The sequence below is a fragment of the Bubalus bubalis genome, chromosome 10, assembly GCF_019923935.1.
Source record: "Bubalus bubalis isolate 160015118507 breed Murrah chromosome 10, NDDB_SH_1, whole genome shotgun sequence".
Classification (NCBI taxonomy): domain Eukaryota; kingdom Metazoa; phylum Chordata; class Mammalia; order Artiodactyla; family Bovidae; genus Bubalus; species Bubalus bubalis.
This window is the reverse complement of record NC_059166.1, coordinates 7,619,177-7,640,322: the sequence shown is the minus strand read 5'-3', so window position 1 is coordinate 7,640,322 and position 21,146 is coordinate 7,619,177. Positions and strand designations below refer to the sequence as shown.

The 21,146-nt window shown below is 47.4% G+C and overlaps 1 protein-coding gene across 3 annotated transcripts in view; it reads left to right on the top strand.

Annotated features, from left to right (window-relative positions):
* SLC22A3 (solute carrier family 22 member 3) overlaps positions 1 to 21,146 on the top strand; it is a 99,217-nt gene that overhangs the window by 1,047 nt on the left and 77,024 nt on the right. The window lies entirely within an intron of this gene.

Below are 21,146 nucleotides of genomic sequence, written 5' to 3'. Positions count from 1 at the left end.
GCTAAGATACTTCGCTCACGCCTTCTTGGGGATCCGAGCATCCAATGGGATGCGCGTTATCTCTGAGCTGTGTGTGAGCAAGTAGTCGGAAGGGACATGTGGACGTGTGGATAGAGAACCGCGGAGTCTGGGGCGAGCGACACGGAGCCGGCTGGTGGTCTCCAGCCGGCAAAAAAAGAAAGGAGAAATCTAAGTTTGAAGGCAGAGCCACCCACGTGATTATCTGAAATGCAAAAGGACAAAGGTCGAGGCTATCCTGGGAGCATGATTTTGGTAAAATTCCTTTGGAGCAAAGAGCAACATTTGAGAGAAGTTGGGAAAGCTGAGGTTTTGAATTAAAAAAAAAATCTCCCCCCAAAGCATGCAGAGCGAACACCCCACTTACTGTGGGTGGCTCCTGGGGGCCGGGTGGGGGCACTCCTCTCGGTTGGGGTAGCTGGTGCTGGCAGTCCCCACAGGCTCTTGGGCTAGGTCTGGGTCGCCAAGAGTTGGACATGACTGAGTGACTTCATTTTCACAAGGAAGCAGGGCATTGCAGGTTAGGTGCCCTCTCCCTTGGTGGCAGGACTGTCTCTACCCTGGTCTGGCAGTTTGCATCTTTATCTTGGTTGGCTCTAACCTCAGGGACCCACTGAGCTTGGGTGGATGGGATGAGAGTTTTACTGAACTTTGTTTGCAATCACAGATCAATTGAATTTCTAACAAATGATTGAATGTGCCCAGGCAATTTGGGGGGAAAAATGTCTTTAATTGATTGTCACGAGGAGTGTTTAAGGACTGCCTTGAATAATGGGGGAAAACACTGGCTTCAGGGTTTGCAGTGCCTCTTCTGCCTGTTAATGGTGTTCTTTGGTCGGGTGACCACATCTTTCTGGTGTTGGGGTTGTCGATCTTTGAGGTTATGCATGCTCTGTGTGTGAACACACTGTGTAAAGTCCTCTGCTAAGAGCTATAGAGATCAAACCCCGGCCAGGCCATATCAGTGTGTGTCTGGGATACTTTAATTTCTACCTAATTTGTGGGTCACCATCAGGACTTGCTTTATAGGCTGATGGTGTTAGGGATTTCACTCTTGAAATGAACGGGCGTGGGAAAGGGTATTATCACCAGTACTTCCTTCGAGTTGCATCCAAAGTGGCTGCTTCTATTCCATCCAGCATGACTGCTTAATGCTACTTTCCAAGCAAACCAGCAGATGCCCCTTGGAGAGTAGACACCTGATTCTTGAAGACGTGAATCTCAAATGAAGAATGAAAAATGAGCCTTAAAAGCAAAAGGCACACACGCTGCAGGGGGGTTTCCCTGAACACATGACCCATGCACATCAGAGAAGAGAGACGTTGCGATATCTAACCTCAGATGCCTTATTCTGGACTTCCAGGCTTGTCTCAAGCCTTCCAGGGTTATTTCAAAAGAGGTTATGAAGTCTTACGATGCTCAAAAAGGCCCTGTGGAAGATGAGAGCACCGCACATCAGGACCTGGGACTGCCTCCGGCTGTGTGGCTTGGGTGGATTGCTTGACCTCTCTGGGCTTAGCATTCTCGTCTGTAGTATCAGGGGTTGGATTCAGCCCTTTGTAGTCCTACCAGCACCATCAGTGACATCACTGGATGGCTGTTCTCAGTGTGATCAGCACAATGACAAAAATCTTCAAGGAAAACGAAAATGTTATCCAGAATCCTCTCTTAAGGCCTCTGACAAGTTTTGGAAATATATTAGAGATTATTTTTCCTTTTCTTCTGATCCAAAACTGTTTGCTTCTTCTAGTTTGTTCTTAGTGTTTTGATTCTTGAGAGGAAGCCCTCTGTCTGTTCAGGAGGTTCAGCATCTAGAACAATTCCTTCCCTCTTAGAGTTCTTCACTGCTAATACACAGCTGTCTTTGGTTTTGCATGTGGTCCAATTAGGGTTTATTTTTCATATTCTATCAGACTGATGAAAGGAACTATAGTTCTATCTCTGACTCACACCGTGTACACAGTGTGTTTTCAAGGACTTAAAAATCTATTGTATTAATCATGGAAAGGGAGGGTGAATTGGGAGAGCTCAGAAGGTGGAAGCGGAGCTCAGATTCCAGAATGACCCCCTATGGCTGTCATATTTAATCCTCGAATCATTGAGGAAAAGAGAGCGTTGTCCCAGCTTTGCAGAAGGGGAGCCCGAGGCAAGAGAATGTGAAGGGACCTCCCAGCGTCCCAGACCTTCCACGTAGCCAAGTTGGGTCTGGATCCAGGGGGTCTTGATTGTGAATCAGTCTCCTTTGGGCCAGGCAGCGCTCAGAGTCCTTGGAACAGGTCCAAGCAACACGATCCCGGATTGCTCACACTTCAGAACCTGCAAGAAATCTTGTTGAACGTCCCTGTTTACTTAGTTACTATCCTGGTCTCCACTGACCAGCGTGTCATTTTGTTTCATTTCGCGGTGTCGGGAACATGATACGATGCAGATGGGGCGGCTGTCTTCCCTGTCGTGGGAATGGCTGTCTGTGCTCCCGGCGTGAATGCTGCAGAATGGGCACTTCAACCTCAGCCATCCCTTTCATCTTCCAAAGTGAAAACAGGTGCCAAGAAGTGAAGTCAGGAGTCAGTGCCAAGTGCAGGGCTGTTTTAGTCCAGCTCCCCCTCCTGTTTATCCTGCTCTCGGTGATGCAGTGGGTTTTTCACCTACATTGAAGGTCCTCAGCACAAACTTTTCCAGTGTCTGAATCTCAGCCTTATCTAGTTGCCCGACATTGGGCGAAGAAAGCATGATGTGTTGCAGACAAGTCCAGGCCCTCGCCACCCAAATATTTCAGTTTCTTCCCCAGGGAGTGAGTCTTTGAAACTGATTGAGACTTTGAAATACTTGCTTGGTGGAGGATGGAGGGGGGCACTCCTCTCGCACTAGGAACAAGGCTTCAGAGCACCATTAAAAATAGATTGAATTGCCCTTTCTAGATTATTCTTTCTCCCACACATAAAACATGAAAGTCAATTTGAGGGCAGTGGCTGCCCCACTGAAGAAAGCGGAGCCTGCTTTGATCTTGGGGGCTGCCCTGGTGTTTCTCTGTCTCTGCTCTGCTTCTTGCACATCCATCCCAGGACAGGCACCCAGCCTCAGAGATCAGAGCCATGAGCGTCTGGTCCTTGCTGTCCCACCAGTGTGGAGACGCGCTGCTGTGAATACCGGAGAGTGGAGGTTAGCCAGGCTCCTGGTTTATTCTGAGCTGAGTTTCTGATTTGCTCTGGGCCTTTGGGAAAGATCTTACTTTTCTATTGTTTTTATTTTTAACCTGACGTGTGCCTTCCCTATTTTTTCACGGAATCAACCTCACCAGAGCATCTATTTTGTTATTACTTCAAAGGATCAACTGTGGCACTGTTCATTTTATATTTCTCCTTTTTTATTTCTTTTTAGTTTCATTATATTTTTTATATAAATAAAAAGTTATTTACTTAATTTACAACGAATTTCTACTGTACAGCAAAGTGATTCAGTTATACATGTGAAGTGAAGTGAAGTCACTCAGTCGTGTCTGACTCTTTGCGACCCCATGGACTGTAGCCTTGTAGCCTATCAGGCTCCTCTGTCCATGGGATTTTCCAGGCAAGAGTGCTGGAGTGGATCGCCATTGCCTTCTCTAGGGGATCTTCACGACCCAGGGATCGAACCTGGGTCTCCCGCATTGCAGGCAGACGCTTTACCATCTGAGCCACCAGGGAAGCACTTAAATTATTTTTCATATTCTTTTCCATTGTAGTCTACCACAGGATATTGAATATAGTTCCCTGTGCTGTACCGTAGGTCCTTGTTGTAGAATTTAGATTCTTCATTTCAATTCTTTCAGTGGTTACCCCTGAAATTTTACCAAGTTTACTTAACTGAGTCCGAATTGAATACTGCAACCTTCTCCTAAACAACCTGGGATCTTAAACACTTTGATTCAATCCCTCCTGTATCACAGGCATTAGTAGCCAATATTCTAGGTTTGTTCTTTCATTGTTAATTTATGGATTTTGTGCAAATCATGTATGTTTGGTTCACATTTGCCCTTCGTCTACTCATCATTCCATGCCGTTTCACTTTCCCTGCTTCTTTTTCATGTACATCTTTAAAACATTTTTATTTAGTTTGTATCTCTTGATGGTGAATGTTCTCCACTTTTGTTTCTATGAAAATGTCATTTCACCATTATTCTTGAAAGATAGTTCTGCCAGGTAAATAGTGTTATTTTGCCAGTTATTTTTCCTTAGCCCTTTCAGGCGGAGAAGGCAATGGCACCCCACTCCACTACTCTTGCCTGGAAAATCCCAAGGACAGAGGAGCCTGGTAGGCTGCAGTCCATGGGGTCGCTAATAGTCGGACATAACTGAGTGACTTCACTTTCACTTTTCACTTTCATGCATTGGAGAAGGAAATGGCAACCCACTCCAGTGTTCTTGCCTGGAGAATCCCAGGGATGGGGGAGCCTGGTGGGCTGCCGTCTATGGGGTCCCACAGAGTCAGACACGACTGAAGTGACTTAGCAGCAGCAGCAGCCCTTTCAGGATGTGAGCTCTGCCTCGTAGCTCTCATTTTTGCTTTTGAAAAACCTGTTGTTAGTCTAATTGTCCTTTTCTCTTGGGTTGTGTTTAGGTGGGTATTTTTTGTATTTATCCAGTTTAGTATGCATTGCTTCTAAAAGGTCCCTGGCATATAGTTGACATTCAGTAAATAGCTGTTGAATGAACCATTTGTATTTTCTTTAACTGCAATTTTTAGTTCTTTGGCAGGTTCTGGAATATTCTCAACCATTATCTCTTCATTTCTTAGTTTCTACTCTTTCTTTCTGAAATTCTAATTAAACCTAAGTTGAACCTTCTTTATCTGTCCTTCATGACTCTTAACCTTTCTCTCATATTTCCCGTTTCAGTATCTGTATGATGGTTCAGGTAGCTTTTCAGACTTATCTTCCACATCACAATGTTTCTATTTAGCACTATCAAATCTGCTGTTTAATGCATTCATTGAAGTTTTGTATTTCAGCCCTTACCTTTTTCATTTATCAAAGTCATATTTTTTATCTTTCAAATATCCCTGGTCGTGTATTGCTAGTCTCTTATCGTTTGCTCATTTTTGTGTTTCTGTTTTTCGGTTTCTTTAAATGTTTTACATATGACTAGAATACTGGAGTGGATACCCATTCCCTTCTCCAGGGGATCATCCCAACCCAGGGATCAAACCTGGGTCCCTTGCATTGGTAGGCAGATTCTTTACCATCTGAGCCACCAAGGAAGCCCAACTCTATATTTAATATTTGGTAATTCACATCCCCAAAGATGTTCCAAATGTCTCACTTGTTGTTTGTTATGTGTTTGGCATTTGTGTGTGTGTTGGTTGAGCTTAATGAGTGAGCAGTCATCCCGGTCTGTGTCTGCAGCTTGGTGTTGGCCGCAGAATGGCCAAGCAGGTCCATGCAGTGATGTGCGTATGAACCCAGAGCCAAAAGAGATGAGAACACAAAAGCTCATCTCCTGCTTTCTTCTGGCAACTTATTTATTAGGGTTTTACCAATGACAGCTCAATTGAAATTTATTTAGCATTTTATGCTGGGCAGGCCTCCCTGGTGGCACAGTGGTAAAGAACCAACCTTGCCAAAGCAGGAGACATAATAGACGCAGGTTCAATCCCTGAGTTGGGAAGATCTCCTGGAGGAGAAAAAGGCAACCCACTCCAGTATTCTTGCCTGGAGAATCCCATGGACAGAGGAACCTGGAGAGATGCAGTCCATGGGGGTCGCAAAAGAGTCGGACATGAGTTAGCAACTAAACAACAACATATGCTAAGCGCTGACTAGGCTGGTGTACGAAGATGGCTAAGTCTCCCATGAGCTCAGGGCCTGGCAGAGAGACTTGCCCCGAGATAGCAAAAGGCCGCAAGTGGTGACAGGTGTGGTGAAGGGATGCCTTCTTCTGATTGACTGGGGCTGAATCAAAGCACTGACCTTGACCACGGCCTCGGGGGACAAGGAGGAGCCCGAGAAGAATATATGAGGAGGAAAATGTTGCATGTGCACATGCTCTCACCTTCATCCTTATTTATTTGTAGCCATTCAAATGTCCCCAGAGCAGTAACTGATGGATATTCCTGGGACCCACCCACAGACATGGATTCAAAAGATGGGAGTGGTGTTCGGGAATCTTCATCGTTCACACACGTGTGAGGCCCTTGCAGGTGGGCCCTGAGACCACATGAGGACCGTGACAAGATCCTCATGGGTGGAACAGCCTATGTGTGGTTGAAGCGAGTGCCAGCTCCCCCAGACACTCTGCAGACCTTTCCTCAACCGGGTGTCCCACGCTTTATCTGATGAAGTGCTGCGGTGTACTTGCAGAAAGCTTGGGGGTCTCCAGAGATGGGCAGCTGACAGTAAAACCCTATAATTGATTGGAATGAGGTGCCCACAGCTGCACCACACTCCCTGGGAATCTTGGTGCACCATGGGGTGGGGCTTTGGGCACAGGCAGGTGTGCAACCACAGGGGATGTCCAACAGATAAGGCATGGATGTCTGTACTTTGTTATGTATGGGTTAGAGACCCTAGGCATAAGGCAGTTTTCTGTAACATCTCATGGAAAAACCCAAGTGAACTTTTTGGCCACCCTGATATAATGGAAAGAACATCCCTGTCCTTTGGGGTCAGAGAGATCTCAGCCTAAAGCCCAGCTGCTCCATGTTTCCACTTAAAGGACAAATCACAGAACCTGCCTGAGCCTCAGTTTCCTCAGCTCTAGAAAGGACCTAATTAGGAATTCCCTTGCAGTCCAGTGGTTAGAACCTGGTGCTTTCACTGCCTTAGCCCAGCTTCAGTCCCTGGTTGGGGAAGTAATATCCTATAAGCTGCCCAGTGCCACACACACACACAAGAAATTTCCCTGTAGCTCAGATGGTAAGGAAGCTGCCTGCAGTGGCGGAGACCTGGGTTCAATCCCTGGATCAGGAAGATCCCCTGGAGAAGGAAATGGCAACCCATTCCAGTATTCTTGCCTGGAGAATTCCATGGACAGAGGAGCCTGGCGGGTTACAGTCTGTGGGGTCGCACAGAGTCGGACATGACTGAGCGACTAACACACACACACACACACATAATAACACTTTCCTTAGTGATCGCCCTGCCATACACATGTAGAGTGCCTATCACCGTGCCTGGCCCTAAGGGATGCTCAAAAAACTGGATCCTGTTAACTTATAGAGTCTTGAGCTGGATGGGGGTGGGGGAGGGAGAGAGGAGATAGATGCTGGTTCAGACTTGGCCCTGGAACTGGCCTCTGGTCAAGCACAATACATCACTAATAAACTTACCTTCTATGTTAATGGGCACTGATTTCCACTGAGGCCGAGAGTACCGTGTCCTTTTCCGCTGAGACGCACAGCAAGGCTGTATTTCCCAGCTCCCCTTGCAGCTCGGGGTGAAGGTGGTCCTGTGATGGAGTTCTGGTCAGTGATGTTGAGAGAAACACACACCTGGAGGCAGGAAAACCTTCCTTTTCACAGTCTCCCCTCTTCCTTCCTCCCCTCATCTGCGTGCAGAGAATCCTGGGGCCCCCAGAGAGGGCCAGGTCCTTAGCGGGATGGGGTGCAGATCTTGAAGCCTGCAGGAAGGGGAGCCCCTATCTTCCTCCCCTTTATCTCCTCTTCGCGAGACTGTGGAATGTAAACTGTCTTATGTGAAGCCACCGAGATTTGGGGGGTGGTTTGAGCCTCCCCTGACAAATACACATTTTGTTGTGTTTCTTAGAGGCTGCCGGCACCTGATGCAATGGTAGGGAAGCTGGTTCCTTCAAGACGGTCCCCATCTTGGTCTGTGTACAAGGTCACCATGACCTTGTCTAAGGGCCCTGCAGGCCCCCTCCTCTGCAGGCTTCCCTCCTGCAGCCCCTCCAGGACATGCCTGGTTGTCCTCCCTGGGCTGTGAGCGTGCCGCTTCCTTTTCTCCAAATACCTTTCCTCTTTCTTTTTGAGGCTGGTCCATTTTTTTTTTTTTTTTAATGTAAAGATGCATCTGTGCTGTGTGTGTTCAATTGTGTCCGACTCTTTGCGACTCCAGGGACTGTAGCCCTCCAGGCTCCTCTGTCCATGGGATTCTCCATCAAAAATACTAGAATGGGTTTCTATGCCGTCTTCCAGGGATCTTCCAAACCCAGGGATTGAACCTGCGCCTGTTGTGTCTCCTGCATTGGTAGGCAGACTCTTTACTGTCTGAGCCACCTGGAAGCCCAAAGATGCAGTGAAGAGTTATCTGTCCCAGAAATATACCTCCTTCCCTCCTCCCCTCCTCCCCATGCCCAACCCTGAAGGTCTGGTCCCCTTCCTCTGCCCAACCACCCTCTCTGTGTGCTGAATCAGACTGCAGCTTTCTTGAGGGTGGAGACTATTTAATAAACATTTGTGATGAAATCACAAACGGCATTTAATAAAATCTTGGTTAAAGTAAGAAGTAAACGAGGAAGGGATTGAGTGACAAATGTGCCCCCTTTTAGAACTTTGGCTCGGCCAGCCCTGAACTTGACCTTCATAGATTATAATAAGCTCTTTCCTGCAACAGTCCTGCTTCACTTTTGCACTAATCCTGTATGTTAATTTAGAGAAAAATGGACATTTTAACAATTTTGATTTTTGAACATGGTGTATTTGGTGTCATTTGAACATGATGTGTTGCTGAACTTTCTTAGGTGTGATTGAACATCCCTCACAATGTTTTATACTTTTCAGTATAAAAGCACAGACACAAATTCCCTGGATTTATTCCTAGGTCCTTGCTTTATTAATAACTTAATAATTAATTAAGTACAGTGCTGCTGCTTCACAGCTTAACCTTCCAGGGCTTGGGTCTCCCTCTCCCTCACGCCCACGGGATCTGGTGAATCACGGGGTGGCTGGGGTCCTGTAGGAAGTCCCCCCAGCTTCCTGGAGCAGGGGGACAGCAGCCCGACCGCTGACCCCTGTCCCAGGGTCTCTGTCATCCTGAGTCTTAACTGGGGGATGCAGCAGGAGGACCGCTGGCTCTTGGGGCCATAATTTTAGGTGCTGACGTCCACTGTGCAGAGTAGGCTTTTCTCAGCTGTCCTGGCGCTTTCGGGCCCGTCTGTGTCGTCAGCCGAGCCGGGCACAGGTGCCCGGTGCAAGTCAGCGAGGGGCGCCCAGGGCCGGCTCCCAGCAGTTCAAAGGCGCAGAGCTGAGCCCTCCAAGGCCTTCGGGGGTGGGGTGCGGAAACACTGCCCACCTGTCAGAACAAAATAAAACCCCTTCCATTTTTCCTCATTTTTTTGTCTTAAACTATAACCAAGAAAGGAAACTTACTTCTATTCTGTAAGGGAAAAGTCAAGTTTCTTAAGGTTCCTGGTGTAGCCCTCTAGAAGGACAATAACACAAGCACAGTAAATGATGATTGGCATGACTTTTTATCCAAGTGAGTTCGGTAACATGGCTTTTGAAGGATTACTGTGCTCTGACTGTTCTGTGCTTATAATAAACCAAGTATTAATAATTTGGGGGGTGGATGCTTGTATAATACTAGAGAAAAACAATGAGGGATGCAGTTGAGGGACCCATACGAAGATGAATAAATAAACGTGATTTTTTTTCCAACAAAATCTTACATTTCAATGGTATGACTAGTATGGGCCCCACCAAGTACATCCCTCAAAGCGCACGACTGATTCAGAACTTATCTTTAAAAACTATGATCAGGCTAATGAAAAATAAAAGTCCTCAGATGCGTGTGGTGATTCCTATAGAATATTTTCTACAAGCTTGTAATCCTAGTCTCTGATTAAATCAGTGAAGTGGGTGTTGTACAAAGGGCTCTGATCCCAGACGCGGGAACCCTGGCACAGGTTACTGGGAGTAGCCTTCTTTTATGGGTTTTATGGTTACCTTGTATTTATTTGTAATAAACCCCAAAAATAAGTGTGACAGACTATGTTTTCTTATTTCTTAGAAAACGGTTCAGGAACAAAATTTGGAAACTTCAAATAAGGTGAGGGGTGAGAGACACGCCTCTTGCTGGGCGTTTCCGGTTCCTACGCAGGAAGCAGCAAACCATCCACCTTGTGCTCCTCTTCCAAAGGGCAGGGGACATTTGCTTCCTGGGTTGGCGTCAGCTACATTGTCGTGGTTGTTCAGTCGCTCAGTCGTGTCCAACTCTTTTGTGACCCCGTGGACTGTGGCACGCCAGGCTGCTCTGCCCATGGAACTGTCCAGGCAAGAATACTGGAAGGGGTTGCATTTTAGCAGTTATCAAAATAGAACACTTGATTTTTCTTGTAAGACAAGTTAGTAGTGTATCATAGTATAGACCACGATTTTATTTTTTATGAAGCGAAAAGCTTATTTTATGACTGCTTGTGCAACACAGAGACAGATTTGGTTAAATTGCAGTTTTCCTGAAAAGCCATTAGCTCGGTGGTATCCAGTGTGAGAGACCCAAGTAGTGAAAGTGAAAGTTGCTCAGTCGTATCCGACTCTCTGCGACCCCATGGACTATACAGTCCATGGAATTCTCCAGACCAGAATACTGGAGTGGGTAGCCTTTCCTTTCTCCAGGGGATCTTCCCAACCCAGGGATTGAATCCAGGTCTCCTGCATTGCAGGCAGACTCTTTACCAGCTGAACCACAAGGGCAGCCCAAGAATACTGGAGTGGGTAGCCTATCCCTTCTCCAGCAGATCTTCCTGGCCCAGGAATCAAACTGGGGTCTCCTGCTTTGCTGGCAGATTTTTTGCCAACCAATTTACCAGGGAAGCCCACGTAAAGACTTAGATAGAGCCAGGGCCTCAGCAGGTCCTGCTGCCCAGAGGGAAGAATGTTGTCCTGATTCTTAGGACAGGGGACCCATGCGACAGTTTGGTATTGGTGACTCCCAAGCTCTTTGAAAGCTTTTGCTCTTCATGTTATGAAGATTCTGGAGTTAGAGCCTACCTCCTCGGGAGCCTGAGGGTACCACTCCCCGCCCCCCTGACCCTGGAGGTACCAGAGCATCCATTGTCTGGATGGTGCTCACCTGAAGTCGGTGGGCCCGCTCCCAGTTCCGATCAAGGCTCCCCACCTTGAGCACAGCGCACGCCCTCTCATCATTCTCTCTGCTTGAGAGTGTCATGTCTCGGCTGCCTTTCCCAGTGGTGGCGTATGCCCCTCGGACGCACAGGGTGGATCTGATGTCACGGGGCTTCTGCCAGCTGGACCCGGCATGTGGCCGACAGCACAAGATGAAAGACAACATGTGTGTCTCTTGCTCCCAGGACGGATGCTGTAAGCTGATGCCTCTCAGACACCAGCAGAAAGGCCAGGCCCCAGGACCTCTTGAGCTCAATGGTAGCACATTTATGGGAGTTCCAGGATCACGGAGAAGACAATGTGTGCTTTTAATACGGCTAGTTCTTTAATAAGAGAAACGTTTTGGAGACATTTATTGAGAAACGAGTGCCCTTACATTGTCCTCCAGCGAGGATTTCAAAGCAAACCCTCATGGGGAAGTCACGGTGGACAGTTCATTAAATTGTATTAAATATCTGGGGGAGAGGAGAACACTAAAATGGAAAGTAATCACATTTAATTTGGCATCGATTTTTAAAAAATCAAATTGAGAAGTTTTAGAGTTTCTGGAGTGTAAAGGAAATTGTTCAAGAACCATTCCCACAGAGAAGCTTGCTCTTTCTGTGTCTGTCTCAACTACTTGGTAATAATGGTAGTAACACATTCACCTGAGGCACCTATTGTCCACCAGCCAGCGTTGCCATAGGATGACTGTGATCCCCTGTCCAGCATGTATATATACAGGGCTCTTCCCCCTGGATAAGGAAATGGCTACCCACGCCAGTATTCTTGCCTGGAGAATCCCATGGACAGAGGAGCCTGAGGGGCTACAGTCCATAGGGTCACAAAGAGTTGGACACAACTGAACTGAACACTTTGGGCTTCCCAGCTGGCACTAGTGGTAAAGAACCTACCTGCCAATGCAGGAGACGTAAGAGATGCGAGTTTGATCCTTGGAGCTGGAAGATCCCCTGCAGAAGGGCAAGGCAACCCCCTCCAATATTCTTGCCTGGAGAATCCCATGGACTGAGGAGCCTGGCAGGCTGTGGCCCATGGGGTTGCAAAGAGTTGGACATGACTGAGCAACTGAACAACCAGAAAAGGGCACTTCCAGAAGAATTTTGATTTTTAAACCAAACCAAGTGCATTACAAAATGAAATAAAACTACCTTTGTATTTATCAGCTGTAGAAAGTTAGCTAATGACCATTTATTGTTGCAAAATTGAATAAATGATCAAATTTTAGACCAGAACTGGTTCAGTGTGGCCTCTCTCTAAGGCAAGTGAGTGGCTAAGAACACAGGCTCGCTAGGTGTGTGAGCATGGGCGGATTTCCTAGTTTGAGACTTTTCCGAGCTCGGGTTCTCACCAAAAAAAGGGAATGATTAAATTTATGGAGTTCTGATGGGAGATTATGCACAGAACGCATGCATAGCCATTGTCTGCCCCTCCCTGTTTACAGATATTGAGTGTAGGCCTCTCTGTCCACTCCGAGAGGCAGCTTTGGCCTGGGAATGCCCGAGGGAAGACTTTGGTGGACAGAACAGTGAGATTCCCGCCCCAAGGGATCCACTCCCTGGAGCTGGAACAGCTGGAGCTCAGTTATAAAGACTAAGACATGACCCACAATAGACTCCTTGGAGCTACACGCTTTGGCAGGACGTCTGAGCCTCCACTGCTTCAGCTCCCTCGGGTCTGGGCGGGTTATGGCCCCCTGGCACTCCCTGGCAGGGCCACAGCTCTGCCCACTTCCTCTTCTCCAGCCCCAGCTTGTGTGAGAGATTTGGAAAAGAACTACAGTACCATTCTAATATGAAACTCTCTCTATCGCGTGTTTTCTTCACAAGTACCAGAAATCTTTCAATAAACCTGGACAGAAAACATCTGCCTAAAAAGGCTCTGGGGAGAAGGCCACCAGTGGGGCTCGTGCTTCTGTTCTGCTGGGTCAAGGAGACAAATTTGCTTCGTATTTTGGGACAGTTTGCCGTGGCCTCATACTGTCACAGTTTGCTTGTCCTGTCATGAGAACCTGGCCTCAGAGAAAACACCGAATGACTCCCTGTGGCCCCTGAAATCTATGAAATGAGAGCAGAGCCGTGACGATGGGTCAGGAATTGTGACTGTTGAGGTTCAGATTGGGGTTGAGGTAAATTTGGGCTAAGTTGCTCTATAAATTAAGCAACCCAGTTCTCTTGACATTGAATAGACACTAAAATGGAAACCATGAACGTAACTTAACACCAAGGAAGGACAAAAAGTCATACTGTAACGTACTACATGGGCTTCCCAGGTGGCTCAGACGGTGAAGACTCTGCCTGCAATGTGGGAGACTCAGGTTCAATCCCTGGATCGGGAAGATCCCCTGGAGGAGGAAATGGCAACCCACTCCAGTATTCTTGCCTGGAGAATCCCATGGACAGAGGAGGCTGGCAGGCTACAGTCCATGGGATCCCAAAGAGCTGGACATGACTGAGCAACCAACAATGTACTATGTATAACCGTAGAGTTATTGACACAACTTTCCTGCTTAGAAACTTTCTTCTAAGAAGAAAATGACCAGATGACATTAAAATACAGTAAATGGTCAGCTCATTTAATCCTTGCACACACCATCAGGCATGGTTTGTTATCCCTGTTTTGTAGAGCGGGGAAGGCAGGTGCAGAGGGATTAAGTAACTCACCCCCTGTCATGAGCTGCAGGATGAGAGAGCTGGAAAAGGTATTTTTGATGTCTGAACCAGCAAGAGTTTTTATTTTCTCTTTTTGGCTGTTCCGGGTCTTAGTTCCCTGAATAGGGATCGAACCCATGTCCCCTGCATTTCAAGGCAGATTCTTAACCACTGGACCACCAGGGAAGCCCCTGAAAGAACTTTATTGATGATCTCTTACCTAAAGTTGCTTTACTAGTTGTCAGAAAATAAGGGGACCTTGTTCAGAGAAGACAGTCTGGGGAGGGGGGATAGAAACCTCAGGCATCACATGCACCCCGCCTGGAAAGTCTTCCCATAAAAGGACTGCTTCACCCAGTTCAGGGTCAGAACACAAAGCAGGTGGAATGGATACAGGAAACCTATAATTGCCGTCCTTGATCTGAATCATCAAAAAGGCAATTGCTCCATTTCAAGGAACTAAGATTTCATCTGACCTAGCTTTTAATATGGAGAAGGCAATGGCACCCCACTCCAGTACTCTTACCTGGAAAATCCCATGGATGGAGGAGCCTGGTAGGCTGCAGTCCATGGAGTCTCGAAGAAGCAGACACGACTGAGCGACTTCACTTTCACTTTTCACTTTCATGCACTGGCGGAAGAAATGGCAACCCACTCCAGTGTTCTTGCCTGGAGAATCCCAGGGACGGCAGGGCCTGGTGGGCTGCTGTCTATGGGGTCGCACAGAGTCGGACACGACTGAAGCGACTTAGCAGCAGCAGGAGCAGCAGCTTTTAATAGCTAGAGTCTGTTAAGGTGTCTAGTAACCACATATTTTGCATCATCCAGGTTATATTGTTTAATATTAGTGATTTTTTTTAAAACTATGTGACAAGGTACACTGGGGCTTCCCAGGTGGCACTAGTGGTAAAGAACCCGCCTGCCAATGCAGGAGACCCAAGAGACACAGGTTTGACCCCTGGATAGGGAAGATCCCCTGGAGGAGGCCATGGCAACCCACTCCAGTATTCTCATCTGGAGAATCCCATGGACAGAGGAGCCTGGCAGGCCATAGAGTCACAAAGAGTTGGACACAACTGAAGCGACTTAGCACACAAGATACCCCTTCCAGGAGGTGGGGCTCCCTCCTCCCGCTCCTCCAGCTCGCAGGCCGGATCCCTCCCTCTGCAGCCCCCATCCCCTCCTTCCTGTTCTCTGGATTCGATTCCAGATCCAGTTCTGCCGCCAGGGCCATGGGGGACCCGCACTGTACATCTCGGGCGGGGTTCCATCCTGCTCGCCCTCAGGCCTCAGCTCCTTCTGGCCGGCCCGCCAACCCTCCGCGTCCCTCACCCGGTTCCTCTGTTCCCCTCGAACTGCCAGCCTGCCCCTCCCCGCCCCCACCCTGGCCGCTCACGCTCCGCTAAGACCCTCGGGTTACATTTCCCGGAAGCGGAAGTCTTCATTCCGTGTGCTGCCAACAGAATAAGGAAGGCACACGCGTCGGCTCCCACCCTTTCCTCCTGATGAAGCATCACGACGGAGTCACCGCATCCCTTCGGGAAGAAGGCGTCTCGATTCCCCTTGTGCAGAGTCCTGACCCCCTCCCAGGCATTGCTACCCTCCACTCCCACCCTATCCCTCCACGAGCCTGGCTGCTGCACTTAAATACCCTGCAGGACTCCCCAGGTGGCTCAGTGCTGAAGAATCCGCCTGCCAGTGCCGGAGACGCCAGAGAGGCGGGTTCGATCCCTGGGTGGGGAAGATGCCCTGGAGGAGGGCATGGGAACCCCCTCCAGTATTCTTGCCTGGAGAATCCCATGGACAGAGGAGCCTGGCGGGCTACAGTCCGTGGGGTAACAAAGAGTTGAACATGGCTGAGCGCGCGCGCACACACACACACATGCGGCACAAATACGCTGCAGTGTGTCTGGTCTACACAGCACCCTCCTGGTGCCTGTTAGCTCCCCCAGCTGAGGACTCGCATTCTCCCGCGTCAGTACACTTCTTCGCAGGGTTGTCGGTCCGATGGCCTCCAGGTTCTCAGCTTTCACTCTCTCTCCCCGCCGCCAGTCCCCTCTGTCCCCACCGCGGCCTCTGGAGACCCCAGGCCGCTGCTCACCCCCACCTCGCTCCTGCTCTCGCTTGGAGCCCAGAGTGCCACCTGTGCTCCCGGGGGGAGCAGGGCTCACCCTCCTTAGGGACCTGCTGCCAGAGTCTCCAGTTCACATTTCACCGTTCTGCTCATTTTGTGCGTCCCAAATCGTCTCCCGTTTCACTCCGGCTGTTCCGTCCAATGTGTTCAGAAGCCAAGCACATTTAAACGGATGGGCACTGCTGGGCTCCTGCACGCTTCCAGGAACCCTGGATCCCAAATCTGGAGAAGGTCTGCATAAGTCTTCTATTTAGTAAAATGCTGAAGTAACTGAATTGTCAGGTCATTTGTCATCCTCACCGTTGCTCTGATTACCAAGTGCCTACTTGGAAAGCAGATGGTCTCAGATGTTCAGCCTGAAGACTTCATCCTGCCTTGCTTCTTGACTTTGGCAGCGATGACTCCATCCATTAACCACCCAGCCCTCAGAGCCTGATAGAGTGTATTGATAAACCATCCCTGAATGCCTGTGTTTACTTGTTAAACCTTCCCAGTCAGGTCAGAATCCATGAATGCTTCAAAGCATCATGTGAATAATGCATGCTAATGTTTTCCACACTGTTATGAAAAAATGTAACTCATAAGGACACACGCACCTTGGAGACAATGTGGGTTCAGTTCCAGACCACCAAAATTCATCAAATATTGCAGTCAAGTCAGAAACACAGTTTTTTTGGTTTCGCAGTTGCATATAAAAGTTATGTTTACAGTACACTGGAGTTTATTAAGTGTACAATATCATTATGTCTAAAAAACATGTACATACCTTACTTAATATATGATGCTGTTGGAAAAATAGTGCCGAAAGAGTTGCTTGATACAAGTTTATCACAGACCTTCAATTTGTTAAAAAACATAGTGTCTGCAAAGTGCAGTATGACAAGGTGTATCTGTAATGGAAAACAGTACAAGACTTTACTACCTCGTCAGCTCACTATCAGAGCGATTCCCACGATGTGCTGGTGATGTTTATTGGTTGGTTGGTGTTCAGTCACTAAGTCGTGCCCATCTCTTTGTGACCCCCATGGACTGCAGCACGCCGGGTTTCCTTGTCCTTCACCATCTTCTGGAGTTTACTTAAACTCATGTCCATTGAGTTGGTGATGCCATCCAACCATCTCAACCTCTGTCACCCCCTTTTCCTCCTGCCCTCAGTCTTTCCCAGGATCAGGGTCTTTTCCAGTGAGTCAGCTCTTCACAACAGGAGGCCAAAGTATCGGAGCTTCAGCTTTAGCGTCAGTCCTTCCAGTGAATATTCAGGGTTGATTTCCTTTAGGACTGACTGGTTTGATCTCCTTGCAGTCCAGGACTCTCAAAAGTCTTCTCCAATGCCACAGTTTGAAAGCATCAGTTCTTTGGTGCTCAGCCTTCTTTATGGTCCCACTCTCACATCTGTACATGACTACTGGAAAAACCATAGCTTTGACTATATGGCCTTTGTCAGCAAAGCTATGTCTCTGCTTTTACATTGGTTACTTTTGTAGTATTTTCACCAACCTCTTTGAATCCTTAAATGAACGTAGTAAAATACAATGGCTTTCCCGGTGAGTCTTTTGAAATGCTTTCTTTCTCTTCTTTTTAACATCAGCACTTAGAGATTTACTGGCAATGTCAACAGTGTGTTTTATATTAGAAATACAAATGGATTTCATGTAAAGTTTTAAATTAAAAAAATAATTTATTCAAAGAAAAATGTAACAAATATTCACATTCCCACCACCCAAATGAACAAATGTTAGCATTTTGTCATAGTTCCTTTAGATTATCTTTTAAAAAAGAAAGAAACCATTGTAGATCAAGTGGAAATTCCACTTACTATTGCTGTGGAAGAAATTACAACAAAACTTAATGACTTTAAACCAGCATTTTTGTGTTATAAAGATTAAGAAGGGAAAGCTGCAACTTGTGTGCTAAGTGGCTTTAGTCGTGTCCGACTCTTTGTGACCCTATGGACCATAGCCCGCCAGGCTGCTCTGTCCATGGAATTTCCCCCAAAATACTGGAGTGGGTAGCCATGCCCTTCTCCAGAGGATCTTCCTGACCCAGGGATCGAACCCAGGTCTTCGGCATTGCAGGCAGATTCTTTACTGCTACTGTCACCTGGGAAGCCCAAACCTGCAGCTTACCTATAAATAATCCTCAGCTTGACTTATTAAAATCGGAGTATAATTGATTTGCAATGACGTGTTAGTTTCAAGTGTACAGCATAATGATTCCGTTATATATGTTTCTATTTTTATTTTTCAATTCTTTTGGTTATAGTTTATTACAAGATACTTAATATAGCTCTTTGTGTCATACAGTAAATCCTTGCTGTTTATTTTTAAAAAACACTTTTTTATACTTGCAGATTCCATGAGTCAGGGAGTCAGAGCAGACACAGCAGGGAATGGTCATCCCTGCTCCACGGCACATGACCTCCAAGTGGGAGGCTCCACGGCTTCCTAGTCCATTCTTCACAGTTGACCTATATCTGGACATCCATGTGAATGTCCCCTTTCTTCCCTATCTTTCTAAACCTAATCACAGGAAGCCGTGCAGATGCAGCCTTCGGACAAACTGTTGTCAGTGTTCTCATTATTATTCATCAAGTTGGGTTAGAATGGAGCCGGCATTAATAAAGCAGCATGTACATTCCATTTAGTTATGCTACACTCTCTAATACTTTCTCATCATTAGTAATAAGTGTGTGCTAAGTCCCTCAGTCGTGTACGACTCTTTGCACACCTACGGACTGTAGCCTGCCAGACTCCTCTGTCCGTGGGATTCTTCATTCAAGAATACTAGAGTGGATTGCCATTTCCTCCTCCAGAGTTTCTTCCCAACGCAGGGATCGAACCTAATAAGTACTTATATGCTACTTAATATCACAGTGTTTAAACTATATTCACATTTATTCCCTGAGGTGAAACTTCATGAAAATAAAACCTGATAAGAACCTTAAGGCTTACCTTCATATTTTGTATGAATCAAATAGGGTACTCAATGATAAAATGCTTTAGAAGCCGTAGAGAGCTATTAAGATGCCCATTGCTATTGAGACCCATGGTCCGATTTCTCAGTGAGCTCGTTTCGTATTGCAACCCTGCCCCATGCTTCATCCTGTATCTCTTTGGTGACCCTGCTTTTGCTTCCGCCTCGTCTCTGTGTGTCCAAGTACAACCAGATCTTCGAGGCCTGGCTCCAGCCCTGCCTCGGCCAAAACCCCGGGCTGGCACGTACCCCAGCCCGGACCGTTTCTCTCCCGGCTCTGTGCTTGCATCGCGCTCTGTGCTTCTCTTGTGGGATTGCAACACATTCCACCTTGTGTTCTGTTTCACGTGCTGCATCACCGGTGCTCAGCTGGAAGCTTCGAGAAAACTGGAGCCCAAGCCCTGCTCCCTTCTCACTTGCAAGACAGCACCTGCAGCCTCCTGGACAAAACTTCTCACCGTGCTTGGGCAGCTCTCGGGCTGCCCGAGTCCAGGCTCTGGCCATGCCTTCAGTGTGGCCATATCTGGCAGAACAGGGGACTGTCCCCCAGCTTGTCCAAAGTCACCCCCAGTCCCCCGGTTCAGCAAGAAGATACTGGCCTCTGAGAAGGGTGTTGCCTGGGACTCTCCCCATCCTGGGACCGTGGGGCTCATCCGTGGGGGTTGCACTTTCCAGTTTGGAGCAGCTGTGGATCGAGAAGAGACACAAGGAAGAGGAAAGACTTGGCAGAAGCAGGGCCATTCAGGGCTTTTCCGGGATGGGTGCCAGCCTCCGGTTTAAGCGTGAGGTAATTAAAATATATGAAAGGGTGTCTTGTCTCCAGCTTCACTTGAAAGCTCTGCAGTGACAGTGACGGGAACATGGATGCCTCCTGGGGGTACCGGAAGACACAGGCCGAGTGGGCGCACGCTGTTTTCTGAGTGGCTCCCTCTGGAAGCCTGGTACCTTCCGCGGTTCCAGGTGGGTAGGTGGAAGGCACCTCGAGAAGCCCGCATGGTCGCCTTCCACTTGGCGGCAGTGTCTGTCTCCGGAAACTGATCAGACCAGACCTGGACCTTTGACTTGACGTGAAGCAGGGATTCCCAAGCAACCAGACCCGCGTTAGAGCTGCCGACCAGCACACGGCCCCTTGGAAATGCCCTGTCATTTCAACAGAAGAAGTGCAGTCCTAGCAAGGGTCTATTTTCCCGTGATTTGGCCTAGTCTGAGCCAATAAAAAGACATAAACTGTCACGGTGACACTCTAGAACCTTCCTTCCTTTGTAAAACAAAAAGAAAAGAAAACAAGTGAAGTCGCTCAGTTGTGTCGGACTCTCTGCAACCCCATGGACTGTGGCCTACCAGGCTCCTCCGTCCATGGGATTTTCCAGGCAAGGGTACTGGAGTGGATTGCCATTTCCTTCTCCAGGGCATCTTCCCGACCCAGGGATCAAACCCACGTCTTCTGCATGGTGGGCATATGCTTTACCGTCTGAAATTGTAAAACCAAGATGCACAGTTCTTATACTCAACAGCTTGTACTCCCTGCTCCCCTTCCCACTGCGAAACAACTAATTCTAAGAGCAGTATGAAACTGCTAGAGTAATGCTTGAAGAGGAAAAAAAAAATACATTGGTACAATGCCAACATTTTTTTTTTAATGTTATTCCAGTAGCAGAAAATTTTATTTGCAAGCATGAGGCAATTTTCAGTTGGTAAAAATATGATGGAAATAGCTCTCTTACTGAAGAGAGATAGCTTAATGAAGTCTTATTGTTGTTTAGACCCTAAATCATGTCTGACTCTTTGCGACCCCATAGACTGTAGCCCACCAGGCTCCTCTGTTAATGGAATTTCCCAGGCAAGACTATCTGACACTTGGCAGCTCCGGGCATCTTAAAGACTTTGGGAAATACACGGTTGTATGTGTGTATTTCCCAAAATAGTGTGTGCACACACACAATAGAAATACTGTTCAGAGTAGTACAGATTACAAAGTTTGTTCCGTGCTTCGGGTCAAATAATTACAAACTCTGCAGTCACAACAGAATAACACTTGCAAAGCAGTGCTGTCCAGGTGGAGTTTAATGAATAATCCTATTGTTTTCCAACTTGCCTGAAGTGCTCTACCAAAAATCCTGGCCCAGACTCTCCTGACATGAAGCGTTTTCTCAAGCCTCTTTTCCTGATTCTAAACAATTGGAAATGTTATAAAAATAATTCTATTGTCAAATCTCACTGATTCTTGATCTCACATATAAACCACCAAGAGAACAACAACAACAAAAAAAACAAAGTTAGCACAAGCCACAGATGCTGCTGAGAAAGCTTAGTTTCGG